Source organism: Bufo bufo, chromosome 1, assembly GCF_905171765.1.
Source record: "Bufo bufo chromosome 1, aBufBuf1.1, whole genome shotgun sequence".
NCBI lineage: Eukaryota > Metazoa > Chordata > Amphibia > Anura > Bufonidae > Bufo > Bufo bufo.
In genome coordinates this window covers 288,579,873-288,594,246 of record NC_053389.1, presented here as the reverse complement: position 1 = coordinate 288,594,246, position 14,374 = coordinate 288,579,873, and the positions used below count along the sequence as shown (strand labels likewise).

The following is a 14,374-nucleotide window of genomic DNA, read 5'->3' as shown; positions in this document are numbered from 1 at the left end:
CCATCTGGCCCATAGAAGTAAATAGGAGCAGTGGCCTGTCATGCGCGGTGCCCTCCCATTCATTTCTATGAGAGAGCGGTTGATGGTGGCCAGACTGGAGTTCTCCAGCCACCACTTCGGGAGGCTCTGTTCCCGATATAGGTACGGGCCCCAGTGGTGGGACCCGTACCTATAAGACAATGGGGGCATGTCCTATCAATATGCCCCCATTGTCTCAGAAGACAACCCCTTTAATTAACCTGAACCTTCAACTTGAACAAGTGATTGCAACAAAAGTTATATGCAAATGTGACCCAATCATTAGATAAGATGAATACACTGGGAATAGCTGAAGGGATATGGGAAGGGAAGAAATGGACGCGATGAAGAGTTACAATCACAGACATTGCATATACATTGATAAGGCTGAAGACCATATTAATAAGTTGATACAGTTTTTGGACTATTTTGGAAAGTCCTGGGCTCCAAATCCAATAGTCTATTAGGTATTTTTCATTTTTTTTCTCAGCAGAATATGGTGTCAGTAGTAGTAATATGTCATACTACAACGTTCCTGAACATTGGTATGCCGGCTCTGTGTGAGGATATTGATTGAATTATTCACTGTTGCGTTGCAATCTTTCTTCATGATCAAGCAAAGGTCATTAAACAGACTCAGCCGGACCTGAATTTGTTAAATGAGCTTTGCCCAGCCTCACCTTATCTCCTACTAGAGGATTTGGTGTTCCCTTCTTCCTTTGATCTTCTACCCTTTGATAATTTTTTTTCTAATTTGGGTAGTGTAATTATGACCAGGAGGACTAGATTTAACTCCAGCACATGAACGAAAATTCCCTTTAGGTCGTACAAAATGATGTTTTGAGTTTAGAGGAAGTGGAACATCTAATAGGAGATTTGAGACAAACTTAAGGTGTCCATACAACAATCCATGCAATCCCCTCTAAGTAAGTTTCAGAGGTGAGTTTTCTCTCCATGTCACAACCATAGCGTCAGCTATAGAGTTTAAGGATCCCACGAAACATATCTCAGCTTCCTGCATCGGAATATTGAAGTTATCATCAGTTACACTTGGATTTAAAGTGTAACTGTCATTTTGGTCTTCTTAGCAAAGATGTCCGCTAAGGACAGCCTGCATTCAGTCTTCAGTGCTATTGAGTCCTGAAGACACCTATGTGCTACAAGTCAGATAGGAATGTTATGGGCAGTGATAGTTGGGGCACATATACGTAGTGATGGACTGGAGTAGTGACGAGGCAGGCTGGAAAATTCTGTATGTTACAAACAGGGGTCTTCAGCGTTCAGTAAAATGCTGAAGACTGACTCCTTAGCAATTCTCCATTAGAGCTTTTCAGACTCTATTACGCCCTGTTTTCTAGTACAAAGAAACATCTGTCAGTAATAAAGTACATTACAAGAATGTTTAACATCCCTGTCCCTAAACATTATTAAAAATAAACCAAACTGACAGTTTTAAGCTTTACATCTGCATATAGTTGTAAAACGGAAGACTTGGTAGTAAATGATTTGTTCCATTAAACTGGTATATCTGATGACTGCTTAGGCTACGTTCACACCTGCGTTCGGTGCGCATCCGTCTTGTATCTGCACAGACGTATCCGCACCGATAATGCAAACGATTGTATCTGTTCAGAACGGATCCGTTTGCATTATTCATTCAAAAAAAGTCTAAGTCCGTTTGCAATTGCACCATATTGTGTCAGTGAAAACGGATCCGTCCCCATTGACTTACATTGTAAGTCAGGACGGATCAGTTCGGCTCCGCACCGCCAGGTGGACACCAAAATGCTGCAAGCAGCGTTTTGGTGTCCGCCTCCAGAGCAGAATGGAGGCGGAACGGAGCCAAACTGATGCATTCTGAACGGATCCTTATCCATTCAGAATGCATTGGGGCAGCTTGTCAGAGCCCTGAAACGGATCTCACAAGCGGACCCAGAAACGCCAGTGTGAAAGTAGCCTAAGATTATAATAAAAAACAAGCATTTGGTCATATACGATGACAAGCCTAACGAAAAGATATAGATCACAGAGTACAAACACAAATTATGCTGTAATTTTAAAGGTGCAGGGATCATGACTCATGTGTCACCTCACATTAGAGAGAATAAATTATAGAGGAATCAACCTTACATCAGCTTTGAAATTTCTAAAAGTCATAATATAATCAGACACAGTTTGCTTAAGATCAAGCACTTTACATTTAATGATCATAGAGTTGTGCTAATGATCTGTTTACATGGAAATGGCATATGAAGACCTGATATGGAAATATACAAGTTGCATTGCTAAACGGGTGCGGACAGATTACTCAGATGACAGTAAAAACATGATGTACAAACTTTTATTTGGGGAGATTCCTACTAATCTGATAACTCTAAAATTAAAATTGTTTTATGTCTGAGCCCAGCATGACCATAGACAGTTACCCCAATTGGGTGTAGCTATTAGATACCTTTGGCAAAATTAATCTTAGATGTTAGGTTATTGGGACTGAAGTTGGATTGGCTTACCAGAGGACTAGGGGATCTCCAGTACGTCTACAATTATTTGCTTCCAAGACCCAGCTGAAGGCAACCCAGTGTGGAGGGGAGTTAGGGGTGGATCACTTGCTGCTAAGGTCTATTACTTATGGGAAGATTCACAAAAAAACTATTCCTTACTGAAGTTAAGTCCTGTATTTTAAATAATAGCAACAAAGGTTGTGATGTAATTAAAAGTAATTGTGCACATGTTCTGTACAGATGAAGGGTGGGTCCTTAGAATTATTTCATCTGGTGGGCCTAAGAAACCCAAGCCTGGCACTGATTGGGGCAATAAAATCACACAATTTAGTAAACTGGACTTTTGTTTAACTGCAATAATACATGAGTGTCTGACATAAGGTGGCCACACACTGCCTGACTTTTCTGATGGGACTATGGGGCCACTAATTGGACCATGTAGGAGGATGATAATGAGCACTACAAACAGAAGCTCTTGCGAGCCTTTAAAAGAGATTTACAGCATATTGTAATTCTCAGAGAAATGTAATTGGTCCATGTCTTTTCTCATAGAAAGGCAGAATAGCTTCTCTATGCCCCATTGACAGATGTTATTGGTGAGACATCTCCTTGCCTTTGACCAGATTCTTAAAGGGATTGTCTAATCAAGAACCACTTAGGACCCTCCTCTAGGAGCCAGAATGGAGTGCCATTATGTTATAATACATTTAATTTCATAGACCTCTGCAGAGAACATCTGTCACTGATGGAGAGTCAAAATACACATTAGATGGTCTTTTGGTCCTGCTGAAATTGGTGGGTTTGGGTGACATAGGTGGCAGTGGGTGGTTCTACCAACTAGGCCCCTGTGCACATGCAAACATTTGCCCATATAGTATGTTCTCCCAGTGGTGGTTTCATTTTCCACTGGGAAAGCTGATAGACAACCCCTGTGGGAGTAAGTCATATTGGTTGTCAGTAACAAAAACTGTTCACAACTTGATAGGATTAAACAACAAATAATATTCTGCATTTTTTGTATTCTAAAGAGCGATGCTCTCTTAGCCATTTAAAGTCATAAATTTTCTTGGGCTAATCATGTATGCCTTGTTGCTACCTGCAGAGAGGTTGTTTTATGAAAAAGCACAGTAGGGGTTATGTGTTGTCAGTTAGTTGCTATGGTACAAAAACATGTACCATTTCAGTATAGGGGCAAGGTCTGCTTGTTGGAACCAAAGCAGCCGACCAAACGTGTCCCAAAAAAAAAACATTTTAAAGATGTCGTTAATCACTGACATCTCAGAGCTGTTGTGGGGAACTCATCTGTGTAGATGTCAGAAAAAGGGCAGAATTTAGTGTTGCAAATGACATTGTAATTCCTGACCCTGAGTGTAAAGGGCTTTTTCAATTAAAATATATCTTAAAATATGTATAGTTTTCCCCATAGATATTGTGATTATTGTCAGTCCATTTCCAAGTAAAGTCCTTGTTGTCTACATTTCAGCAGGTTATTCACCTCTCTAAAGATCCAGAAACCATTAATAATATTTAAATAAAATCATAAAAGATTGATGGCAGAAAAATACTAAGGATATATCATCGAAAACCTCAAATTGGCTATCTTCTGCTGGACACTTTATCATCGAAAACTTCAAATTGGCTATCTTCTGCTGGACACTTGGATGCTGTTACGCTTCGTTCACATCTCCATTGTGTACTCCAATAATCTTTTCCGGCAGAGGAACTGCCTACAGGACTACACCGTATCCAGCATAGCCAGACACCGCTGGATCATCATTCACTAAAATGACCAAATGCAGTTGTATTTCTCCAGAAGAAAGCTGGCATTTATGTCAGAAACCTGATCCCATTAGAGTGAAAGGGGATCCGGCGGTGTCCAACTATGCCGAAACAGACAACCGGAGTACACAATAGAGATGTGAACCTAGCCTTATTATTCAGCTTTTGCCAGACTCCATATGATGCCATCTCAGAAAGGTAAAAACCCAACCACTCCTTGTGTCCCCCAATGGTAGTTGTCAAGAGATAACATGGCAGACCCTACAGAAGTGACTTATGGGCCAATTTCACTTAAATCAATGGGATCTGCCAACAGAAATTGAAAGTCTTTGGCAAGTTATCTACCACTTTTTTGGCGCTGAAAGGTGTAAGTATCTATCTACCAGTGTGAAATACTTCCTTACATCAACCCAGACACATCTAGATTACCTGGGAAAACACAATCATAAAGGGAAGTGCAATATGAAACCTCTTATTAGCTAGGCTAATGGAAGAATACACAAGTGAGTACAACACCATGAGCCTTGAGCATCCGGCGTGAAATAACAAAGACGTCCATGCTGCCTGTATTTCCATACCCTTTGTAATATTTATTTATTGACTAGAAAGCAATGGCTTGCACGAGCAGTGAGATCTTCTCGAGTAGTCCCCATCAGATAAGTGCAGGGTTCACCAGTGAACTGAGACACAAAACAATTCATAATGAGGAGATTATCTGTAGGGTCTTATTGACATAAGCCAGGGGTAGGAGTTCAGTCCCATCCCAACACATGCGGCCTGGCATTGAGTCCTATACACTGCCCTCCCCCCACGTCCTCTACGGCTCAAGTTTTTTTTTTTTCTTTCCCTCTCTCCTTAAGTATACTTTGGTTTTCCATTGACTACATTCACACCCCCTACTACTTATTGTCAACACCCTTTTGTGATGGCGGGGGATGGGTAGATGCAATTACCATGGTAGGTAAAATAATGACATTTTAATGGAATCACTTAGTAAGATCTTATTGAAGTTTGTATGGTGCACCTTGTACAGGTGCATTAACTTTACCACATAAATGTAGCAGAGTAAAAATTTGCAACTCAGAACTTTAGAGCTGCCCTATTTATACATCATGCAGTAGCTAGACTGTCCTTCGCCTGGGGCAGAGATTCAGGTTGCTGCCTTAGCCCTGTATCTAAAGACCCTGGCTAAGGCAGAGTGTCTCACAACTTCTAGGAGCTAGCATTTGGGCCACATGTCATGCCAGCCATCCCTAGCTGCACCCCTAGTTCTATATAAAACTTTTGATAGCATATAGTGTTACCACAATGAGCTATGCTAAATGGCAAAATTAGCTCTACTACATTTGAATAATCAGATATTATAAAGTGAATACTACTTTCCCATCAGGGATTCCAATCACATGTTTTATTCATTAGTTGTTTTCACCCCTTGGTTCTTGACACTGTAATGATTTTCTTTACATTGGATAACTTTTAAATACTCTAAAGTACAGTAGATACATTAGACTTAGGTTGGCCATGCACATTAGAAGTATATCAGGCAATTTTGACAGGAATGTCCAACCATCTATCCCAACCCTCACTCAATGACAGGTGTCGGAGGAAAGAAGGGTCAGGCATGACATTTTAATAGAATCGCTTTGTAAGAGCTTATTGAAGTTTGTATGTTGCACCTTGTACAGGAATGACCAACCATCTAATGTGAATGGGGGTATCCCAACTCTCACTCAACGACAGGTGCCGGGGGAAAGAAGGGTCAGGCATGTTGGATTTCAATGTGTTCTCAGGGAGATAAGCCAGCATAAGAGGTGTTTGGCAGAGGTGGACTGAGGATTAGGCCATATATTGGGAATAACTAGCTGATGCTGCAAATCACCCGACAAACGAGAAAACGCTTGTTTGTTGGGTGATTAGATCTTTTATGTGGCAACAACAATAGTCTTTTTTTCGGCAATGTATCACCCTGGGTCACATTGGTGTGAGCTCCAGTATAAATTTGGTGGTGCCCACTCACATAATAGATATTTATTGTACTAATATGACAATATAGACCAGGACATGCTCGTGTCAGGCTACGTTCACATCACCAGTAACTTGATCTGGCAGGCTGCTCTGGCAGAGAACAGCCTGCCAGAGTTCACGGGATTCGGCATTGCTGGATACTGCCTTCACCGCTGGACCACATAGACTATAATGGGATCAGGCTGGACGCTTTTTGTGGTCTGGCGGTGTATCCGGCGGCAGTATCTGGTGAACTTCTCTGCCAGAACAGCCTGCTGGATCAGGTTACCAGTGAGGTGAATGTAGCCTTATTTGGGGTGATATATATATATATATATACAGTACAGACCAAAAGTTTGGACACACCTTCTCATTCAAAGAGTTTTCTTTATTTTCATGACTATGAAAATTGTAGATTCACACTGAAGGCATCAAAACTTTGAATTAACACATGTGGAATTATATATATAACAAACAAGTGTGAAACAACTGAAAATATGTCATATTCTAGGTTCTTCAAAGTAGCCACCTTTTGCTTTGATTACTGCTTTGCCACACTCTTGGCATTCTCTTGATGAGCTTCAAGAGGTAGTCCCCTGAAATGGTTTTCACTTCACAGGTGTGCCCTGTCAGGTTTAATAAGTGGGATTTCTTGCCTTATAAATGGGGTTGGGACCATCAGTTGCGTTGAGGAGAAGTCAGGTGGATACACAGCTGATAGTCCTACTGAATAGACTGTTAGAATTTGTATTATGGCAAGAAAAAAGCAGCTGAGTAAAGAAAAACTAGTGGCCATCATTACTTTAAGAAATGAAGGTCAGTCAGTCAGCCCAAAAATTGGGAAAACTTTGAAAGTAAGGGCTATTTGACCATGAAGGAGAGTGATGGGGTGCTGCGCCAGATGACCTGGCCTCCACAGTCACCGGACCTGAACCCAATCGAGATGGTTTGGGGTGAGCTGGACCGCAGAGTGAAGGCAAAAGGGCCAACAAGTGCTAAGCATCTCTGGGAACTCCTTCAAGACTGTTGGAAGACCATTTCAGGGGACTACCTCTTGAAGCTCATCAAGAGAATGCCAAGAGTGTGCAAAGCAGTAATCAATGCAAAAGGTGGCTACTTTGAAGAACCTAGAATATGACATATTTTCAGTTGTTTCACACTTGTTTGTTATGTATATAATTCCACATGTGTTAATTCATTATTTTGATGCCTTCATAGTCATGAAAATAAAGAAAACTCTTTGAATGAGAAGGTGTGTCCAAACTTTTGGTCTGTACTGTATATACATATATATATATATATATATATATATATATATATATACACACACATACAAGTCAAAAAACACATCTTAATACATTTTACATAAAGCACAAACATATTCTGCAGTGTTGTACACTCACATCATTCCCTGCTACTAATGTACCAATGGAACCCACCATTCACTTTTACTATCACTTGCTACATGTATAATAATACAGCACTATAGTCAAAAAGACTATAGACCTCTGGTAACCCTGACATGCAAGCATGGCAAGCTATAGACATAGAACACTTGTTGATTGACATGCCCATTAAAATAGGGCGTTGCAAACATTGTCTGTATTCAAAAATTGACCCTGGAGTGCATTAACTTTTGTAGAGTAAGAAAGGCAGAGAACAATACTTAACCTATCAATCAAGAGAAGTAGTGCTGTGCAAAAACACAGCATGGGAATAGGTAAAAGAACATCAAACGTCATCGTACACATTACCGGAAATTACCGATGTCTCATGATATGTTTTATATCTCATAAATCAAGTGCTAAGACCTCGAGTCATAGTGTAAGTAGTACTGTGCATTTCAACTATAGTACTGTGTATTTCATCGAGTAAAGATGTGCATTTCTCCTTTTTAGATATTTGCAATTACTTTTGTATTTGTTTATTAGGCAATTGACACTCACGTACAGGACTTTGGTGGCTCATGGAGTGCCTTGGTGGCTCCATGTACCCCATGTGGTGCCCCTGAGAAGAAAGAGCAGCTGCATGATATGATATGTGATGAAGCACACCGCAAACCCTCTAGAGTAAACCTCTGATAAAATAGAAGGGGTACAGTAGTGTCCCATTGCAGTCTATGAGCACCATATTGAGGATAATACAACACGCCTCTTATGTGCATGTGCGCTTATGGGAAAGGACAAAAAGCCATGTCACACTGTGGCTTGTACATATAACATATAACACTCAAGAAACCTTATAATTCCCATCATGGTATAATGAAAAACACAGATTATCAAAAGTCCCTATCTGCTTCTTCTTTGGTGACCATGTGAGCTTAAAATAAGTAAAATAAATCCCACAACCTTTATACTAAACAAGGAGAAACAGGACCTACAAAAGTTCTGCTTCACTAATACACCAGAAACATTTTGTTAAAACCTGACTACTGGAAACTATATCACCCAATGTACAGATATCATTGAGTGGGCTCCACTGGCTATCTTCCTGAGACCGTACATCATTCTAGTAAAACTTGGGGGGGGGGAACTATGAAAAAGTCTAATCAAATTACACCTCCTGCATGTTTGATCTGCCAAAGCAACCACCTTATATCTAAGATCAACCTTATTCTAATATACTGTATTACCCAACAACATTTTTTCCACATGCCACATCCAAATCTCATAACCATTATCCAAATTACCAAGGGCATTCTCAGACATTCCTACCTTGTTCATCAGCTCCGAGACACGTTCCTTAGCAGAAGCAACAATTGCAACACAAAGATCCAGAATGCCACTAGCAGGTTTGGTCAGTTCCCATATTCCTAATTGATATTTACCAAGGTTCATAGAAAGACAAACTTAGTTTGCATGGAAAATTGGAAGTGAACATTAGTCATGTCATGTGCCCAGATGGTCTTCTGGTGTACCTGTCAGTACACTATTCTTAAAATTATACATAGATGTCCGACATATACATTTCCTCTGCCAAACCAGAAGACCTCAAGCTTCTAGCTCATACTTCATCCAACATCCATGAGGAGCTCCTAAATCTTTGTAGGGTGCTTAAGCCTGGAGCTAAGACTATCCACAATCCTTAACAATGCCAGGGTTATTTGTGTAATGGAATCATTAAAGTCTTTACTCAAGTTCCCTTTGAATGTTTCTGCATTTTAAGGATATACATCCTCCACTGCTGTAGGACTCCCACCAGCACTGATAATGACCAATTTATTTCTCCTTTTCTTCCATGGCTTCTCTCACTTGTGCCTTCTGGCACAGTCCTATTGTTATAAGCTTCTCTTTTGTTTTCCCTTTGTTTTGCTATACTCTTTTTACTTTTTGACCTACGTTCCTGTTTTAATGCTTTTGTGTCTTTTGCCACATGCACTAGAGCTAACTCTTTCCTACCCAAGCACCTTCAATCAGCAAGGTTACTTTCTGCAAATAAAAATATATTTTGTCACTTACCTTAAGGGGATTGGCTCTTTTGAGGGTGAATTAGGCCTCAGCAGTCATAGACTGAGTGTGTCTGACTTCCCTAAGATGTAGGAAAGTCCTCTGCTCCATGTCTCTACTGAATTAAATTATGCCTGGTACAGTAGTAAGAGTGTCCTACAGTGGAAGTCGAACAGGTAGAAGCACAAGGCTTGCTGGCAGGAGAGGTGTGTCCTGTGAGCCCAGCTCCTGTCAGACAGGCTAGGGTAGAGCAGGAGGAGGAGGAGGGAGTTCTTCTCTCCCCCAAGGTGAGGGATTGTGACAAAGCCAAATCCTAGATCTGTATGCAGATAGTTATATTCACTGCAGCAATTACAGTGGGGGGAAGCGTGAGGCATTGTTATAAACCATGCAAAAGAAGAAAGAAAAAAACTTTCTTAAGGAAAATTACATTGCAAACAGAAATCCGTGTAATGTGCACCATGTACTGTAAGCATTGCAGCCTGACACAATTAACCTTCACAGCAAATGAGGCTAACATACAGTGTGACTGTACTGATGTCCTTTTGGGCAATATCTGGTTAAAGGCAATACACAGTATACAGCTCATCTATACGTGAGAGTCAAGGCTCAAGAAAGAGGTCATGTCTATTGTGTTTATGTTATTATATATGGTATGTAAAAAAGAGGTTGGAATTGCTGATCTCAGGATCTGTGGCTGCAAGAAGGTGGAGATAGTTTATGGCATCCAAAGAGATCTACGCTTGTAACTTTTCTATAGTAGAGACCTAAAAAGCCACTATCATGATACAGTGCCTCATGGGCATATTACTTATCCACAGGTTTTAGCACCTCTTCCCAGGAAAGGTGATAAATGAATGATTACTGTATGATCGCGAAGTTTGAATGGAGGGGTGGTAGAGCATGGGCGCTGATGCTTGTGTCCCGTGAACTCACTGTGTTTATTATCTCTCTACTGTGACTACAGTAGAGACGAATTTCTTGAAAAAATTTGTTTCGATCCGAATTTATTCGCGGCTAATCGAGTTACAAAACAGCTATTTCCTGGCTGCAGAGAGCCTTTATAGTGGTGTAGAACACTGTGCCTTACAGTGGGAGTCTGCTCTGGTAGTGAAATAATACTGCGAGTCTGTATGACACGCAGATGACAGACGTTGCTCTTAGAATAACTGCACACTTCACTTATTTGGGCACTCACAGGGCCAAAACTGACCAAATAACTCAGCCTTACAGGTCGATGTTAGCGCCAACAAGAAGCGGACTCCTTTTACACCGTCGCCAGCTGATTCCACATAGATGTCTACAGAACCTGTTCTATTAAACGCTTATACAAGTAGAGCCACCTGACAGAGTGGAGAGGGTGTCAGCAGTAAGTTTGTGTTCATGTCACTGATAATTTTGCTCTTCCTCTGATCTGTCAGAACAATAACCCCCAAAAAACTGATCCTGTCTGTTGAGCATCTGCCTTCACTCGGTCAGCATTTGGTCAGTAATCCATTAGTATTGCTAATGCCAAAAAAAATCAAATAAATAAATAAAAAAGGAAATTAAAACACCCCAAAAAAGTCTGTAATTTTCTCACTTCACCACACAACGGCAAATACTTTTTTGTGCCACTAATACACGCAAAAAAGGGGCTTTAGAACATATAACTGCACCGCTGAATGGCAAATATATTTAACTTTTGCCACTAATACACAACAAAAAGTGCTGTAATTTTCGCACTTCACCACACAACGGCCAACAAGCCCTTTTTTCCCAGGCCCCAAATTTTTTTTTACAAGCCCAAAAATGCTTTAGAACATATAACTGCACCGCACAAGGGCAAACCGCACTTGCACCCAATAACAAGAACGTTTTGCTGGAATTACAGAGCTGTATAATGGCAATTTGGATCCCCAGGCAGTGCAGCAAGGTGTAATAGGATTGTTCCTATTACCCAGGCTGTAACCTCCCCTACTGAACCCTCTTCTACATAAATGCTGTGGAATGATTCCTCCCTATCCTTTCCCTACACCTTCAATAATCTTTCCCTGCACTTGTAAATCGTTTTTTTTTTAGCACAATTAAGTTTTTTCAAGCACTGTCCCTAGCGCCTGCTGATGTCTCTCCTTGCACTAAGTACACTGGAAAATGGCAGAATCCAAGATGGCTGACACTATTAATAGGGCTGTGACATCACAGGGCTGGCTGGCTGCTGTTTGGCTGCATGCATGGCATTATGGGTGATCCCGCCTTCCCAGAGTTCCTTGCTCCATGTCCTCACACGTGCAGCAGCCATTTTAGGAAAAAATGCGATTCGTTACCACGAAGCATGAGCAAATTCGGATTCTGTGCAAATCGAATAATTCCTGAAATTCAGATCGAATTCCACTTTGTCAGCTTCGATTCGCTCATCTCTAACTGTGACATCACAGTGTACTGTGACCTCATTGTGTTTATTAGCCCCGCACTATGACATCACTACGTTTATCTCAGTATAGTATATAGGGGCAGACACAGGGGCATCTAAGGATATTGGAGGGAGACATAGAGGGGTTATTATAGTATATAGAAGGGGAGTCACAGGGGTTGATAATATATAGGGAGGACGCAGGAGGGTCATAGTATACAGTACAGACCAAAAGTTTGGACACACCTTCTCATTCAAAGAGTTTTCTTTATTTTCATGACTATGAAAATTGTAGATTCACACTGAAGGCATCAAAACTATGAATTAACACATGGGGAATTGTATACATAACAAACAAGTGTGAAACAACTGAAAATATGTCATATTCTAGGTTCTTCAAAGTAGCCACCTTTTGCTTTGATTACTGCTTTGCACACTCTTGGCATTCTCTTGATGAGCTTCAAGAGGTAGTCCCCTTAAATGGTTTTAACTTCACAGGTGTGCCCTGTCAGGTTTAATAAGTGGGATTTCTTGCCTTATAAATGGGGTTGGGACCTTCAGTTGCGTTGAGGAGAAGTCAGGTGGATACACAGCTGATAGTCCTACTGAATAGACTGTTAGAATGTGTATTATGGCAAGAAAAAAGCAGCTAAGTAAAGAAAAACGAGTGGCCATTATTACTTTAAGAAATGAAGGTCAGTCAGTCAGCCGAAAAATTGGGAAAACTTTGAAAGTAAGGGCTATTTGACCATGAAGGAGAGTGATGGGGTGCTGCGCCAGATGACCTAGCCTCCACAGTCACCGGACTTGAACCCAATCGAGATGGTTTGGGGTGAGCTGGACCGCAGAATGAAGGCAAAAGGGTCAACAAGTGCTAAGCATCTCTGGGAACTCCTTCAAGACTGTTGGAAGACCATTTCAGGGGACTACCTTTTGAAGCTCATCAAGAGAATGCCAAGAGTGTGCAAAGCAGTAATCAAAGCAAAAGGTGGCTACTTTGAAGAACCTAGAATATGACATATTTTCAGTTGTTTCACACTTGTTTGTTATGTATATAATTCCACATGTGTTAATTCATAGTTTTGATGCCTTCATAGTCATGAAAATAAAGAAAACTCTTTGAATGAGAAGGTGTGTCCAAACTTTTGGTCTGTACTGTATAAGAGGAGAAACATGTTACAGTATATAAGACACAAAGTCTCATAGTACTAGCGGGGTACAGGGTGTTCATAGGATATAAGAGAAGAGGTCATAGTCTCAGCATATTGGTAATACTTGCTTACAGTATTGCACTAATATCAAAATCCCTGTAATGTGATTTATTCAGCAACAGTATGGTGGTGTTATCCAGTCACAGTGTGAGGGTCAGACTAGGGGTTCCTCTGGTGCACCAGAGGAAATTATTCTCGGGGCCCAACCCCCATATAATTGATAAAGTCTAAAAGATTTTTAATTCAATGAAATACACCCTAGTGGATTTTTTTTTTGTCTCCAAAGGCAGCTTCAGATCTTTTTTTTCTCATGTACCTTTGAGACCCACTATGGTATCAGAGCCTGGGCCCGCCAGAAGATCTCTAGTACTCTTGTGGGCCAGTCCAACACTGCATAGCATGGTGGTGTTAACTAGTTATGGTATGGTGGTATTATCGTCATAGCATGGTGGCGTTAACCAGTCATGATATGGTGGTATTATCCAGTCATAGGCGGGTTCATTTGGCGGGTTGATCTAATTTATATATACAGATTCCAAATTCTGGAATAGTATGCCCTGTATTTCCCAGTAGAGCACATGCATCATAAGGAGCACAGTTCACACCACTGGATAGAAGGACCTTATTATACACTTGGTGTTGATGCCTTTCTTAAATGTAACTGCAACATTTACATTTATTAATTGTCCGCCCGACATTTATTTTTACAGTGTGACAAATAATAGTTTTATCACTGATCTACTCCTTTATTAACACTGACCAGTTATAATTATGATTTCCTAAAATTAGCGAATCATGACAATAATTGGAGTGTAAATGAGCCTTTAATGGGACGTATTGATTCTTAGCATCTAGGGCAGTGTCAGCTGTAAACATGGTCCTGGCTATCTGCATTCATGTTTGTGTGCAAAACCCTCATGCCATGGTATTATTACGATGGCTGTTGAAGGCACCACACCTAACCTGAATATTATTGCAGACGCAAATAAAACAAAATAGAAAGTAGATAGATAGAATCTTTAA

The 14,374-nt window shown here is 40.7% G+C and overlaps 1 protein-coding gene across 1 annotated transcript in view; it reads right to left on the bottom strand.

Moving 5' to 3' along the window:
• The window catches only part of FAT2 (FAT atypical cadherin 2), an 86,729-nt gene extending 76,791 nt beyond the window's left edge, over positions 1–9,938 (bottom strand). Inside the window, exon 1 of the mRNA XM_040440299.1 lies at positions 9,761–9,938. The gene's annotated coding sequence lies outside the window, so the exon portion shown is untranslated. The remainder of the gene's footprint in view (positions 1–9,760) is intronic.
• Positions 9,939–14,374: the final 4,436 nt, after the last annotated feature.